Here is a 16,313-nt window from a genome sequence, read left to right on the forward strand (position 1 = left end):
AGACAACCATTTTTAATGCATGTGTTTTTCAGAGCTGTTATATAATGCATTTATAAGTATATTTTTAAAAGTTATTTTTATATTATTTTACACAAATTGTAGCATATACACATATATGCACATATATACATAGTTTTGCACCTTACTTATTTTACTTAACATGTGCCAGTGCTTTCCCCTGTAAAGACACATCTTGGTTGAATAAACTGGGTTTATTGCTCATTGCAATGAGGGAGAACACACAGCATAGGGAATTATATAGGTCATCTCATTCGGAGGATGTTGGAAAGGACTTACAGGATGTGGGTTTCGACTGGTTGGTTTTGAGGGAAAGTTTTAAGGAAGAGCATATTTGCTGTGGATTGGATGCTTTCAGGATGCTGGAGTAATTCTGATTGCATATTTTAATAAGTCTTAGTAAGGCAGGAGGAATGAATCAAGACTAACGTTACAGTTGGTGAAGAAGCAGTGGTCACTCATATCGGTCAGGATAGAGGATTATTTGGTCGTGTTTGTGGTTACAGTAATGTTCATGTTTTTATCTGGGTTTGGACATCGTTGCTCAATAGTCTTGTTTTTGTCTTGATGTGTCATAGTCACAGATCTCTTTGTCTGATGTTGGCGTCCTGTGAGATTCTTTATGTTCAACAGCAAAAAATAAGGCCTAGCTGTGAGTGCTTACGCCAGCTTCTAGCAATGCCAAGTTCTAGCTGATGGTACCTGGCCAGCTCCCCAGAGTCAAGAGCTGCTTTTCTCTTGGTGTTCTCTCCATTGCACAGATGTCGTAATTTATTACTTATTACCTGAGAGATGGACATTTTGATTGTTTACTATTCAAACAGTACTGTGATAAATAACGTGTCATTTTGCCTGTGCATAAGTTTATCTGTAGAATAAATTGCTAAAAGGGAAGTTGTTGGGTCAAAGGCTTTTTGCATTTTAAATTTCATTAGATATTGTCAGATTGACCTCAGTAGAAATTGTACCAATTGATTTTTCCACTAGCAATGTATGAATTTGCCTATTGGTCCACAACATTGCCAAAATAAGGTATTACTGAACTTCCTTATTTTTGCCAACTTGATAGGTTTAAAAATGGTAATCTTAATTTTCTTTCTACATAAGTCAGCTGCAGAATTTTTTAAAACACCTTTATTGTGGTATGGTTCCTGTACGGTAAATACACATATTTCAGATGTACAATTTGATGAATTTTGATAGATGTATACACCTATGAAACCACCACCAGAATCAAGACAGCTATCCATCACTCCCCAAGAGGTGCAGTTTTTTAATTCAATTTATCCTTGTCATCCCCTTTTAACCCCAGTACAGAATTATTTTTAAATTGTAAGATAATAAGGGAATGGTGGAATGCTGACAACTTTATTGGCATGCAAATCTTTCTGCAAGACTGACTGAATAACAAACTATATCGTATATTTTGTTAAAAATTCACATGACTATAAGATATTGAATGGGGAAAAGGATGATTATTAGATTGAAGAGTGTTTCTGCCATTTTATTTGTTGCATAGTCTTTAACTTGGCCGTCTCTTGTCATTGGAGAGTAGCGCTTTTTCGTGGTAATTATCTTCCCTGAGCTCCTGGCAGAAACTAAGTCCTTTCCAGTCTAAGGGAGAGTCGAGAGGGCTCATTTGCTCTCCTTGTTTTAAAGTTCTATGAAGTGTAAATGCTAATACTTGTCTGCCCACCATCAGCCTACTATTGGCTCTGCCATCGCTTGTGAGACATTCCAAGGACCCGAATTTACCTGTCCTAGATATAGGGCTGCATTGTAGATGCGTAAGACCTGAGGTACGGAAGGTGTTTTGAAAGATTATTTATCTAACACTTAGTGAACACCTAGTATATGCTGAACACTGTACTCACTAGTGCTTCGGTGGTAAACAAAACAAAATCCCTGTCCTTAGGAAGCTTACTTTCTAGATAACAAACCAATATATGAAAAAGAAAAAAGCATCCCTGACTGCTATCAGCTAGTAACTGCTTAGCTACAGTGGTGTTCCCCTAGTGAACATAATGGTATAGAATATCAACATCAGATGAGCACTGTGACCATGACGGACAATCTTCAATCATCATCAGGCCTGAACAGACACCATGCAACACAAAAATAACTATACACCCCCTTTTCCAATTAATACAGTAACTAAAATACTGAATTGCCCTCAGATTTCTGAATACACTCAATCTAGAATAGCACCCCATTTTCTTGTTGTTGTGAGCTCTCTGTAAGATCCATTACAGGCCCAAATCCAGTACAAGCCCCTCTAAAACCCTCTTACTGAGATCCTCCACTCTTCTCCATGGTGTTCAGTCATATTTGCTGTAGGGAATTTAATTTTAAAAACTAGCTGACCAGTGTGTGCTCCTGGTGACCTCTGGCTGATGGAAATTGACTTTTCCTGTGTGTATTTTTTTTTTATTGAAGTGTAGTCACTTAACAATTTTGTGTCAATTTCTGGTGTACAGCATAATGTTTCAGTCATACATGAACATATATATATTCGTTTTCATATTCTTTTTCATCATAAGTTACTACAAAGTATTGAATATAGTTCCCTGTGCTATACAGTATGAACTTGTTTATCGGATTTTGTGGGAATCCTATATTTCGAAGTGAGAGACACTCTGCCAGAGTTCTGTGTGATTCATGGGTTTGTAGATGTAATTCTTGGTGTATTTGTGGGAAAAGGCAAGCTGTGAGTCTCTCTACTCCGCCATCTTGGCACCTCCCTTGGGAATTGACTGTTTAGGTAGCCAAAAGTGCTATCTTACACACACACACACACACCCACACATGAAAACAGGATGAAAGGATAGAGAGTGACAGGGAGAATTTGCTGCCTGACAGCACTAAAAGGCCTTGTGCAGAGGTGCCATTTGCACGGAGGCCTGAATGAAACGAGGGAGAATAGGGGTAGAGGGAATAGCAACTTCACAGGCCTCTGGAGCAGGCTTGTCATGTTCTACAAACAATTAAGAGGCCAATTTGGCTGAAGAGTGAGGAAAGGGTACTTGGGAATAAACTTAGAAATGTAGTCAGGGCTCTAATTATGCAAGTTTCAAAGGTCCTGGTAAAGACTCGATTTTGCTCCACGTGTTCTAGGGAGCAATTGAGAGGTTCTGGCTTTGTGTAGGGGAGTGACTCCCATCTCCACTGTAGCCAGAGTGACCACTGCCCTTAGGCTAAGGCAGAGAAGGCCTCATCCACCCACCTCTTTCTGTGTGGGGTTACTTGCCTGGCCTTGGAGACTTATCTCTGAAAGTTTTATCGAGCTCTTCTGGATCCTTTGTTAGGAGCCTGGAAGAATGAAGGATGCACAAGCAAATGAAAGCTGCAAGCAGAGCCAAAGGAGAATGCTCCATGATCTCAGAAATGCTGCAGCAGTGGATGTAATAGGAAACAAGACTTTTCTTAGCTTCTCTTCACTTGAATGAAAAATTAACATGCTGGCAAACACTTATGAGAGCCTTGTTTTTGGTTCAGAGGTTGGCCTTTGTAGACGGGCACGAGGAGAAGGTGCTGCAAACCTCCAGCAGCTTGTGTGCCTCTGTCACTTAGGCACAGAATGCACTACGAAAGTTGCTGTTTTGAGCAAAGTATAGCGTGCGCATCAGAATCGCCTGGCTTATTAAAACATCCTACCTCCCGAGTTTGGTTCCACTGATGGGAAGGAATTTTCATTTCTTACAAGTTCCCTGGCAATTCCCAGTCAAATTGGTTCCCTACCTGGAGGTAATCAGAATCACCTTGAAAAGCCTTTCTACAAGGCTGGGTACCCACCCCTAGGGGCATGTCACAGTCCGGTAGAGTGAGAATGCAAGTGTTCTCAAAACTCTCTAGTTTACTCCTCCCTCCTCTTAGGTAGTTGAGAAAGTTCACTGTAAATCGAAGCTCATGCTTAGCTTTTTTATTCCTCCATTTCATCTTTTAATTTTGGTTTCCAGTTGTACATTACTAGGTTATAGAAATACAATTGATTTTTGGATGTTGACTTTATATCCTGTGGCCTTGCCAAATTCATGTATTCTAAAAGTTCTTTTGTAGATTTCTTAGGGTTTTTTACATAGTATGTGGCCAATCTTATCATCTGTAAACAGGGACAATTTTAGCCTTCCCCTATTCCATTTTGGATTCTTGTTTCTCTGGTGGCCAGAAATAGACCTGCTGACCCCATTCTGTCATGATATTCAGGAGCAGATAACGCACCAGTTTACAAGGCAATTGACAGTGTTCTGAATCCTAAGTGACCACTGAGGGCACTTAGGAGGAAAACATCTGAAATGATGATAAAGGTGTTGGCCTTGAGATGAGAGAGACCTAGCCTTGATAAAATAGTTTGTTCTCATTGGCCAGAGGTAAAGAATAGAACCCCCACCTTCCTACAGTGGAGAGGTTAGGCTCCCACCAGGAGTGGATCGAGTCCAGCCTTTAGCACAGCCCTGCCCCTCTGAGCCAGGGGGTCCTAAGTGGATGGAGTAACTGAGTTGCAGCATCTGAAGGGACTATTGCATTAAGCCTTGGGGTGGATCAGGGCTTGGCAGAGGTGAAGGCAGCCTTCAGCCCATTTGATGGATCATGGGAATTGATAGGTAGCTGCATTCTCATGGAGGGCTCCAAAGGGAAAGCAACAGATTGGACTTTTAATCAAGGCAGCAGGGGAGAGGAAGTTGGCTTTTTCCTGGTCAGTAAGTGACTGGGGATGAATGGCATCTGGGGGCAGCGTAATGTGTATCCTCCCTGCATGCATACTGCCTGGTGCCTTCAGACATTGGCACTGGTAGCATGACCTCTTTGGCCCTCCCTTTGCCAAGCCTCTTTTCCTGGGGACTAGCTTCTGGGGTCAGTTTACTAAGCAGCTTCCATTCTCACTGCTTCATCCTTCCTCTGCTTCTGTACTTAAAGGTAGCCATTGTCTTCTCAAGGAAAATAACAGCATGTGTAAAATGCATTACATTTTCATTTCCCTGGCCATAGGGTAGCATGTTTTAGAGAAGATTCAAAATTGGTACTGCCTTTGGCCTCCCATTCTGGGCTCCCTCTCACCTTATAATTCTTTCTGTTGGGGAAATGACTTTAAAAAGGAATGGTTGATAACCTCAACCGTCACACCGTAATAGGTCTTGGCTTGCAGGGGGAAGACCTGGGTTCTGTCTCCTAGTTTTGATGTAGTGGGACTGTGGGTGAGTACAGGCAAGTCACCAAACCACTCTGTCTCTGTTTCCTCATTTGATATAATGGACTGATAATGTTTGGAAGGTAATATAGTACAGTGGCTTAAGGGCATGGACTCTGAAGCCAAATGCCTGGACTCAAATCTTGGCTCTTCTACTTATTAGCTGTGTAGTCTTGGGAAGTTTCTTAGCCTCTTTGTATCTCGGTTTTGAGTTGGTAATAGTACTTACCCTCACAGGCTTATCAGGAGGACTTGTGAGTTAACTCACACAAAGGATGTAAAACAGTACCTGGAACATCAAAAGTGTAAGATGCTGTCGTCATCATCACCACCATCATAATCATGGCCTTTAAGGACTGACTGAGTTCATATTGTAAAAGTTCTTCGAAACTGAAGAGTGATATCCATCATGTGACCGTTCCCTTACCAAAGGTATGTAATAGTGGAGCTAGTCATGATTAGTCTGCAGTTGTGGTTAGGTTGGGGAGGGCGGTTTTGAGCATCACTTTCTCAAAGCCTGGAAAAGCTGCCCTTGCCTGGACAGTTTCTCTGCCCACAAACTGGCATGGAGGACCCAGGTCCCCATTATTTATGCAGAGCCTCAGGTGCTGATGAATTAAGACCTGATGGTATCACACCCTCAGGGAGTCACTGCACCACATCTGCAGGAGGGGTTTGGAGAGGGAGGCCTCAGTAGGCACCAGGGGCAAGGACAGTGCCCTGGCATGGGACAGAGAACTGACGGGCAGTTAAGAAAAGCCTGGCTTTTGTGCCAAACTTCTGGAGAACAGGACAGTCTCCTTATCTCTGAAATAGGAACAAGAGCCCCTGTCCTTCTCACTTTATGAGGTGCTTGAAAGAACACAGTGAGTTAATAGTCCCAGGTATAAAAAAAAAAAAAGTATTATTGGAGTATAAGTTTATAGTTTTATTACTTAGCAAATTACTGTTTCTGAACCAAGCCTCCCTGAAAGTGACTTCTATCGGAGAGTCAGAGTGTGTGTGAGCCATAAACGCTGTTGATACAGGGCTCGCTTGCCGGCCCTCGTCCGCCGTGTCTAAACTTTTCTGCTAGACGGCACCCTAAATCGCCTCTTTGAAGGCTTTGGTTGAGCCTGCAGAATTTTGGCCACTCTCCCACTCACTTTTTGCAGTGTTCTGTCTCTGCATGGTCAGGAGCCTGGGAAACGCCTTCTTTGCTTTTCAGCCCTACGCTCACCCCACATCATACAGATGTTTTTGGCAGTGGCACCAAGTCTTCTGTGGTAGACTGCATATCTTTTGTGCTGTGACTTCACTGTTCTTCATCCATCAAGAGACAGAGTCTAATACCCCACCCCTTGAAGGCACTGTCTCTGTGGCCTGCTTTGACTCATAAAATGTGGTGGCAGTGCCATTATGTGACTGAGGAGGCTACCATTTTCACCCTCTTGGATGCTGGCCTGAAACTGCTGTGCTATGAAGGAGCCCAGGATGAAGGATCTTGTAAAGAGAGAGAGGCCCAGCTGACCAAGCTGTCCCAGCTGAGCCCAGTCCCCAGCTCACCCACCAGCTGACGCAGCTGCGTGAGTAAGCCCAAGGAAGATCAGGAAAACTGTCCAGTCAATGCACAGGGTCATAGACATAAATTGTTTTATGCCACTAAGTTGTGGTATAGTTTGTCAGATGGCGATAGATAACCCATATACCTAACATTTTATTTCTAAAGCCCCTTCCCATTGGTCTTCTATATCTTGAAAGGTCTGGCTCTACTTCTTTTAAGGGGTCAGAGTGTGTTTTTTCCAGCCTTCTCGGCCAATGTCCAGTTCCATACTGTCCTGAAGTCTGTTTTCAGGAGGCTGGTCTTGGCTCTGAGGCTGTGTATTTTAAATGCAGTCTCACTGGTGAGCCACTGGTCCATTGTCTCTTGGCTTTGCCTGGAATTAAAAGGACCAACACATATGCTTCCAAATGTTTTTTAATTCTCTCTCGCGTCCTCACTTCCAAAATGACCAAGAAAAGAAGGAATAACGGTCGTGCCAAAAAGGGCCGCGGCCATGTGCAGCCTATTTGCTGCACCAACTGTGCCAGATGCGTGCCCAAGGACAAGGCCATTAAGAAGTTCGTTATTCGAAACATAGTAGAAACCGCAGCCGTCAGGGATATTTCTGAAGCAAGCGTTTTCAACGCCTGTGTGCTCCCCAAGCTGCATGTGAAACTACATTACTGCGTGAGTTGTGCCGTAAACAGCAAGGTAGTCAGGAATCGTTCTCGTGTTGCCCAGAAGGACCGAACACCTCCGCCTAGATTTAGACCTGCAGGTGCTGCCCCACGACCTCCACCAAAGCCCATGTAAGGAACTAAGTCCTTAATGACAGAAGAAATACTGTTCTTCGGAAAAGAAAAGCCTCGATAAAATGGAAATTATACTTAAGAAAATGTTTTTCAATTAAGGAATCACAAATTTAGATTTCCTGTGGTAAAGATGAAGTAATAGGGTCTGGATGTATCCTCCCACTTCACTGATGCCTCCTGGTTTGTCACCATCATCCTAAATGTGCTACTGCAGGTGTGATATGGGCCCAGTACTGAGGACAGCCAGCCCATGCTCCCCTTGATCTGGACTCTGTCTGTCTTTTCATGCTTGTAATTTCATGAAGGAGGTAGAAGCTGAGCAGGCACTGTCTATAGTAGCTTGCGATCTGGCCTCAGCTGACCTCTCCAGCCTGGCCTTGCTATATAACCTCTCCCCTAACATCCCATCTGTTGTAATTTCCATTCTTGTCATATTATTTGCAGTTTGCTGAACATGCCATGCTGTATCGTGCCTGGGCATTCTTTGCTCATGTGCTGCCCTTCCCCTCTTTGTCGGCCACACAAACACATCCACATTTTTAAAGAATCCGTTGAACTGAGGCCTTCCTGATGCCCGCAGGGTGAACTGACCCCACTGTCTTCTGTTCACACAGCAATCCTTGCCCAGATATCACTTTATAATACTTGTTCATGTTTGTCTCCCTTTCTGGACTGTGAGATTGTAGATTTTTAATTAGCCTCTGGCACAGTGTCTGACACATTCTAGTTGCTTAATAAACATTTGTAGAAGGAAGGGAGAGAGGAAGGGTGTGTGTGTTATAAAATCTGAAAGAATAGGGACGTCGTCCCCACCACCTGCAGTGGAAGAATAGCCTATGCAAAAGCTATGTTCCTTCTGACTGATGAGTATAGTAAGTTGATTTCATGCTAACAGAGTCACTGCTCTAGTAACTGGGACTTCACTATGAAGGAACGACAAGTTTCATAGTTTATTTTATACCATTTATAAACACAGGATTTGTCCAGATGAAACCCATGATATAAACAAAGAGCAAGAATTTCAAGTAGGCTTCCACGCCTGACAAGTAATTCTTTCCGTATAAACAACTGATGGACTGAATTAGAAAATATTCTCTGTGTTTATTAAAACAGATTTCCCTTAAGACCTATACTGAGGAGCAATTTATTAGCATAGTTCTACTAGATTCCTGAAGGTAGTAAAACTGAATCTCTTTTAATATGCTTTATGATTCAAACTAACTCTCGTCAGCTGGATCTAGTTAATCTGAATTAACTATAAGTGAAGTCCTTGGCACTGCAGAGAGCAGAGTGATTCACTCGAAAGGTGTGTTTTTGTAGTTTGTCTCATAAAATTGCTGGAAACTCAGAGGAAACTGATGCTGTTTTGGGAGGAGGTGAAGGAGGTGCCCCTGGCACACTTTGGCCTCTAGATTGGAACCTCATGAGCTTGGTGGCTTTCTACTTATATAAGGCAGTTGTAGCAGCAGCCCTGACTCTTAACAGGCACTCCTCCCAACCGTTCCCTCCACGCCCCCCAAGCCCATTTTTATGTACCCATAAAACATATTGTACCTATAGAACTTTCATGGGGCTTAAGGACTTTAACCAAAGAAAATCACAGACCGGTCATGGAGGGTCATCCTGTTAGAACAGAAGGGAGGAAGCATTGCTACATATGAACACACTTGCCTACTGGGAGAACAAAGAGGCCATTAGTGCTGGCTGTAACCCCCACAGGACCTAGGCATTTCTTGCAGCTAAAACTTTTCTACTCTTTGCTCAAATATCCTGGACCCGGGGTTTCAAGGATCTTATGAGGCTTTGGGAAGAGCTGAGGTGAGTGTGAAGGCCTCCGCTCCCATCAGAGAGCAATGCTGGGCTCCTGGGACATGTTATGTCCTTTCCTGAGCCTCCCAAGATGGAGAGCCACAGCTGGGCATATAGGCAGAAGATCTAGGAATTCAAGTGGCTTCCTCCTGCACAGACTCACAACAAGTTACTTTAGGGGGTCGCCACTGCTATGCAGTGGTTTCCCCCACCAAGTCAGAGTCCATGGGAAAACACTGAAACCAATGTGGCCCGACACAATGAACTGAACAAGAAGGCGCTACTGTAAACTAGGCTGGAAAGCCCTGGTTCTGTATGTTCGGCTTGTATCCCTTCAGTTAATGCATTGTTTATGATAAATCTTTGCAATTTCCTTCCTTTGCTTTCCTGCCATTTTTTCCTAGTTGCACTAGGCTTGGGTATGAGGTTTTTACTGCTAAAATAGCCCTTCCAAGTTGTGTTTACAGGGCTTAAGAGTGCCAATCCCTGTGGAGGGACATGGAAGTACACCTTTGGTCTTCCTGGCCCTCTTCCAGGCAGTTATTTCTGAAATCATGGTTCTTTTATATAGTTAAATATTATATATAATAAGTATATTTTATGTATTATATAAACACTTCCTATTTCATACAAGTATTATATATTTTGAATATTTACATTTCCTGTACCATTGGCTGATTCTCCTGATTGGCTCTTCTGCTTCTCTTTTCTGAGATGCCCCTTTCCTTCTGCAAATAACCATTTTTTATCCCCACTAAATTTAACAGCTATGTGTTGCTCAACTGTGAATAAGGCCCTTCAGGGGAGTTACAGATGATTATACTGTCCACACTCAAGACTTTATAATCTGTTACGGGAAAGTAGATCAAACAAAAATGACTCTAAATGACCATCATCATTCTGTTTACTGAGTACTTGCTATATGCTCAGTGCTTTAAGTGTAACTTTTAGTTTAATCTTTGCAAGCCTTGCAAGATAAGATTATAATCTCCCATTTTACAGCTTGTTGAGGAAATTCTTTAAGGTTGTGCTGCTAGTAAGTGACAGAGTTGGGATTTAAACCTGAGTGACCATCTTCCAGTGTCCATGAGCTTCCCTGATGTATCAGGAGGCCTCTCAGTACAGACCATAAGAAAGCAGATGCCATAAAAGTGACGTGATGTTCTAAGGAGGAGCTGAATCTGGAAAGGCTTTAGAGATATTTGAGATAGGTACACTAGTTTACATCCTCTAAGCAGCAGATGCCAAGGTGCCATTAAGCATGCAATAGATTAACTGAGGGGTACAAAGCAAAGAAGAAAAAGCAGAAGCTTCAGATTTTGATACGGAAAGAACATTGGGTAGGAAGAGTTTCAGATGGCAATGCAGTTCTAAGAAAGTTTCGGCCAGGCTAACGGGGCATCCTCAAGCCTAACTTGCCTGTTAGAGGAGTCCCATGTTTTGAAGGGATAGACCTACATGAATACCTCCACCATGCTCTGTCATCAGCTGGGAGCAGCCTGGGTAGCTTCCCTGGACCCAGAGGAATAGCAGCCATAGCAGTGAGTCTGCCATGCTCCTCACAGTAGCAGATGTGTACCATGCATTTTCATGGCTGCCACTATAGGCTCAGAAAGACTGGTTCTATTTCAGAGAATGAAATTTGAGACAGCACACTTTTCTGTGGAACACTAGGCTCTCAAGATCCTTCTTGAAAAAACCAGGAACATACTGCAATCTCCTTTCAGAGACTCATCCATTAAGTTCCACTTAAAGAAGTGGGTTAATACAATAGTTCCCCTACTGCACTGTTGGTGGGAATGTAGTTTGGTGCATCCATTATGGAAAACAGTATGGAGATGTCTCAAAAAACTAAAAATAGACTTACCATATGATCCAGCAGTCCCACTCCTGGGCATATATCTGGAGGGAACTCTAATTTGAAACTCTAATTGAAACTCTAATTGTTCACAGAAGCACAATATACAGTAGCCAAGGCATGGAAACAACCTAAATTTCCATTGACAGATAACTAACTAGATAAAGAAGCAGTGGTACATATTATACAATGGAATACTACTCAGCCATAAAAAAGAATAAAATAATGCCATTTGCAGCAACATGGATGGACCTGGAGATCAGGAGATCATCATTCTAAGGGAAGTAAGCCAGAAAGAAAGAAAAATACCATATGAGATCATTTATATGTGGAATCTAAAAAAAAAAAAAAAAAAGAAATGTTTTACAAAACAGAAACAGACTCATAGACATAGTAAACAAACTTATGGTTACCAGAGGAGAAAGAAGATGGGAAGGGATAAATTGGAAGTTTGAGATTTGCATATACTAACTACTATATATAAAATAAAAACAAGTTTCTACTTTATAGCCCAGGGAACTATATTCAGTGTCTTGTTGTAACCCATAACAAAAAAGAGTATGAAAAGGAATATATGTATATGTATGAGTGAAACATTATGCTGTACACCAGAAATAGACACAACATTGTAACTGACTATACCGCAATAATAAATACATTAATAAATAAAAATACAGCAGTTCCCAAACCTATTTGATCTCAGTTCTTTCTATATATGTAAATTCTATTAATGCCCTGTGTATTTAGTGTTCTACAAAACTCTGTGCTTGTTTGGAAGGGTGTAGACCATATGGTGGAGGGCTTTAACTTGGTACATGAGTTGGTTTATAGAGGGGTTCTGAAGAGGGGAATCGTGCACTTAGATTTGTATTATGTGGCAGTGGTGTGTAGTGGGGATTGGAGCAAGAGGGTGACCCTCAAAATTAATCCCTGATTACTTACAGCCATAACTGGTCCTGGGATTGTCCCCAGTGTCCAGACATAGCAGGTGAATCATTTGAAATACCATTGCTTTACTTCTAATCAAAGGTCTAGGAGAACTTAAATTGGTGGGAGCGGTGGTGGGTCTCCCAATATCAAACTGAACAACCTCCTACAGCCACAATAATGGTCCATTGTCCTTCTGGCTTCCTCCTCAGCTTTCCTCTTTACTGAATGGTCCAGGCAGCTGCCAGCAGCTGCCCTTGTGACTTTCTCAGGCCTCAGAACTCTCTCTCCTTCCACTTTCTCCCACACCAGCCCCAGAGACATAGGGCAGCCACACAGCAGATGCAGGCAGCCGTAGGATGTGAGTCATGAGACATTATCAGCGGTGATCCAGTGACAAATCTGTGGACAAGCTAGCTTTTCTCTCCCCTATTTACCTTCATTGTGGAGGCTTGTGCCCTCATCACAAACTTACCAAGGAAAAATTTTGAAGGCAACTATCTCTGTTAATGGGCCGTGACAAGGCTGGTCCAAAACAGTGGACTCTTTGAACGTTCCATAAATATGACTAGTCACCTGTAATGGGTAAGGCTTTGACAATGGGGAGGCAATGTGAATGGTGGTTAAGAGCATGTGGCCCAGAATCAGAGCTGTCTCCACCACTTGAAGAACTGTGCATCCTGGGCTAGTTACTTACCCTCTGTAGGTTGGTGTTTCCTGTCTTTAACAGGCACCTTTATGGTACCTGTTTAATATGGCTGCTATAAGGATTAAATAAAGCATATGATGTATTTAGACCAGTGTCTGGCACAAAGGAAGTGCCTGATATATGTTAGCTGTGATTATTTTGATTGTGTTTATCATTACCAGTGTCATTTTTATTGGATATTGGATGGTTGGGTGGGTGGGGATGGAGTTGAGTAAGAAATGGTCCTCACCATTAAAGAGTTTGATAGGAAAGGCAGAAGGCGGAGTATTTTTGTAAAAAAACAAAAACATGGTATGTAGGTAAGTTTACTTAAAACAGAAACAAATATTGAACTCTAGTTAATGCTATGCATGCTGAAGTACTTAGGGGTGAAGTATACTGATGTCTGCAACTGACTTTGAAATGCATCAAAAACTTAAGATGGATTGATGAATGGATAGATGGATAGATAAGAAATAAAGCAAATAAAGCAAAATGGTAGTTGTAGAATCTAGATAATAGATATATGGGGCTTCACTGAACAATTATTTCAGCTTTCCTGCATGTTTGAAAATTTTCATAGTAAAATATTGGGAAAATATGTAATACCTTATGCCACTAGGTAACAACAAATGCCATAGAAGTTCAGAGGGAGTGAAAATGAATGTGTAACTGGTGGATTGGAAAACACTATGGCTGGAATACATTTGAGTTGGGCTTTAAAAGGATTCAGAGGGTTTAACTCAAAAACAGTAAGGGCAGGGAAGCATTCCTTCTTTCCTTCCTGGTTTGTCCTCCCACTGCTGCCCTCCCTGCCATCCCATCCCATGGAGCCCTCTAGAACCTTGTTCTATTGTAAACAGATTACCCTCAGTTTTATTGCTGAATGCTCTTTCACTCTGCTTACCTTAGCATAAAACTACCTTTTTCCATTGATATTGGATCCCAGGGAAGACAGCTCATTTTCCTATGCCCTCCCATATCCCAGGGCTGGACCTGGGAGCAGGAAGGGTGGCCATTTCTTTTACTTCTCCACCCTCCTATAAAATTACCTCCTTTGAGGTTCACACCATCAGTTCTACTATCCTCTACTGTAGTCATCTTTTATGGCCAGCTTCCTGTGTTCCCTGAGGACTTTGGCACCTGATTCACAGTTTCTTCTCTCTTATCCTAGCAACATCCTGGTAACTTCAGTATCCCTGCCAGCAATCGGTGCCTATTCCATCATTGTGTATGTGATGTGTGTGGGGCACATAGCTCCAACATCCAAACCTCACCTGTGATCCTTGACCACCTTCAACTCCAGTAAACTTCACTTCCACTTCACCCTTCCATGGCTACTCACCACCCAGAATGCTCCATGGCTAAATCTTACATCCCAACGTCCCACATTCTAACTGTAACCACAGCTTACAGCTCTCTCTCTCTCTCCTGTCTCATCTTAATAAATGTTTGTTTCAATTACATGAAGATTCCCAGCCCCTAGCCCCAGTACTGCCTTTAGACCTGGGAAGAAGAGCCCCCACCCTGAACCTCTGTCTTGACCTCATTTGACCACTCCTCAGGATGTGGCACTGTTCAGCACTCTCTCTTCCACCGCTGCTCTCCCCCTTTGGCTTCCAGGAAAGTACTTCCCCTGAGTTTTCTTTTAGCCTCCAGGCCAGTCTTTGTCAGTTTTCTTCATTAGCTTCTCTGCTACTTGTCCCTGAAACAACCAACTCTCCTAAGGCTCGTAGTATCCCATCTCTCACTCACTTTAATCACAACCATAGTTAATCATAATTAAAGTCAAAATTTTCATGCCAATACCTTCTATCCAGACCTTTCTCCTAGGCTTCATAACTGCCTACAGGACAACTCTGTTTAGGTGTGGATGCTAGCACCCCACACTTACCTGAAATTAAATCATCCTCTTTATCCTCACATCTGTCCCTCTTCCTGTAGCTCTTCCAACAGTGAGTGGAACAGTTGTCCTCCCAACTGCGCAAGTCAAAAATATGGCTCCCAGCCACCGTGGGGGTGAGGGGTATCCTTTCAGGACCTTCGGCATTTGACTCCAGCCAGTATCTTTAGACTAATCTTAAAACTTTTCCTACAGGTTTTTGCACCTTTACTTAATTACTTGTGGTTTCCAAAATGATTCTTGCCACTTCAAGTCCCTGTTTGGCTTTGCCTCTTCTAGAATTTTGCTCTTCCATCCTTCCATCCTTGGCCTGTTGGCTTTCCAATTTTGATACATCCTACTTCAAACTTTAGTGCAAGTGTCTCCTCAATCTGTCTATGCCCATAGTTCTCTGTGCTTACGTTTAGCATTGTGCATCATGAGTTGTATGACAGTTCTCCATGGTGTTTCTATGTGTCTTGTGACTGCTTTTATCTCAAACTCTGTTTTCAAGATTGTGTGCATAGCAAACAGCCTTGGGAGACAGGAGTAGTAACTCCCCTTGGGACAGGAGGCAGAGGGCAGATTTTATTTCCTGAGAAGTATAATAATGTCTCCCTCTGGGGCAAAGGTTGGACAGGTTAGTAGCTCCTTATAAGGCAGGAGTTTTCCTAAGCTTAAGATTCTTCACCTGTGGCACAAACACATGGTGTGCAGTTTCTATCTAGGGTTTTCTGCATCACTTCTGTGGAACAGAACTGATTTGAACACTTACACGGCCTGCTGAGTCACACGTAATAAAGTCCTTTGTCTCTGATCTTCGAGTTTCCTGTCTTCTGTCAGCATCTATGAACCTATGAAATTATGGCAGGCGACCTTTCTAGTGTGCACATAAGGAAAATCTTGGACCCTTTCCAGTTGTGGACACCTCTACACATACTTGACCATAAGTACCTTGAGAGTAGGAACTGTGTCTGAACGGACTTTGCTTCCTGTGTGGGTGACACGGTAGTTGCTCTACAAATGGTGGCTGCTACTAATGATGCTTTGGTCTAAAGGGCTTTGGATGTAAGAATTCAGATATATTCATTGAATCCAAGTTTGAAATAAATTGCCATGATTCCTCTCCTGGTTATTAGGTATTGTGTACATTCCTTGGATTTATAGAGGGTGAACTCTCAGATCTGTGTTCTGTGGCACAGTGAAATTCTCTGGGGGTTTAAAATGCTGCAGATAGTTCACACTGTGAATAAATCCTACTGCAGGTAATGAAGGTGACTGAGCAGACTAGGTTTTTCTGGGAAGTGGTGTGTTATGCTGCAGTTGTGATGGGATGTCAGTCTCTGCCATTAGCCTCATAATAGTATCAAACATAGAGCAGACCAGTACCCTGTGGAATCAGGCTGACTTCAGACTGACCTGTCTGAGCTTGAATGAAGGATTAATCAATCAGTGTGTCTGGTGCTTGAACTCTTAGGAGCAAAGACTCTTCCTTTCTGACCGTTTACAATGAGCAATCCCAACCATGCATGACTAGGCAAGATACTGACTGGGCTTGCTCGTGGGAGGGAAATCCACCAGGCTGCAGCTTTAATCCAGGTTTGCATCGTGG

General features: G+C 42.6%; 1 pseudogene; it reads left to right on the top strand.

The window, feature by feature from the left end:
- The first annotated feature begins 6,941 nt into the window (after positions 1-6,941).
- Positions 6,942-11,563, top strand: LOC105075350 (small ribosomal subunit protein eS26 pseudogene; annotated as a pseudogene).
- Positions 11,564-16,313: the final 4,750 nt, after the last annotated feature.

Source organism: Camelus bactrianus, chromosome 11 (genome assembly GCF_048773025.1).
Source record: "Camelus bactrianus isolate YW-2024 breed Bactrian camel chromosome 11, ASM4877302v1, whole genome shotgun sequence".
NCBI classification, from domain to species: domain Eukaryota; kingdom Metazoa; phylum Chordata; class Mammalia; order Artiodactyla; family Camelidae; genus Camelus; species Camelus bactrianus.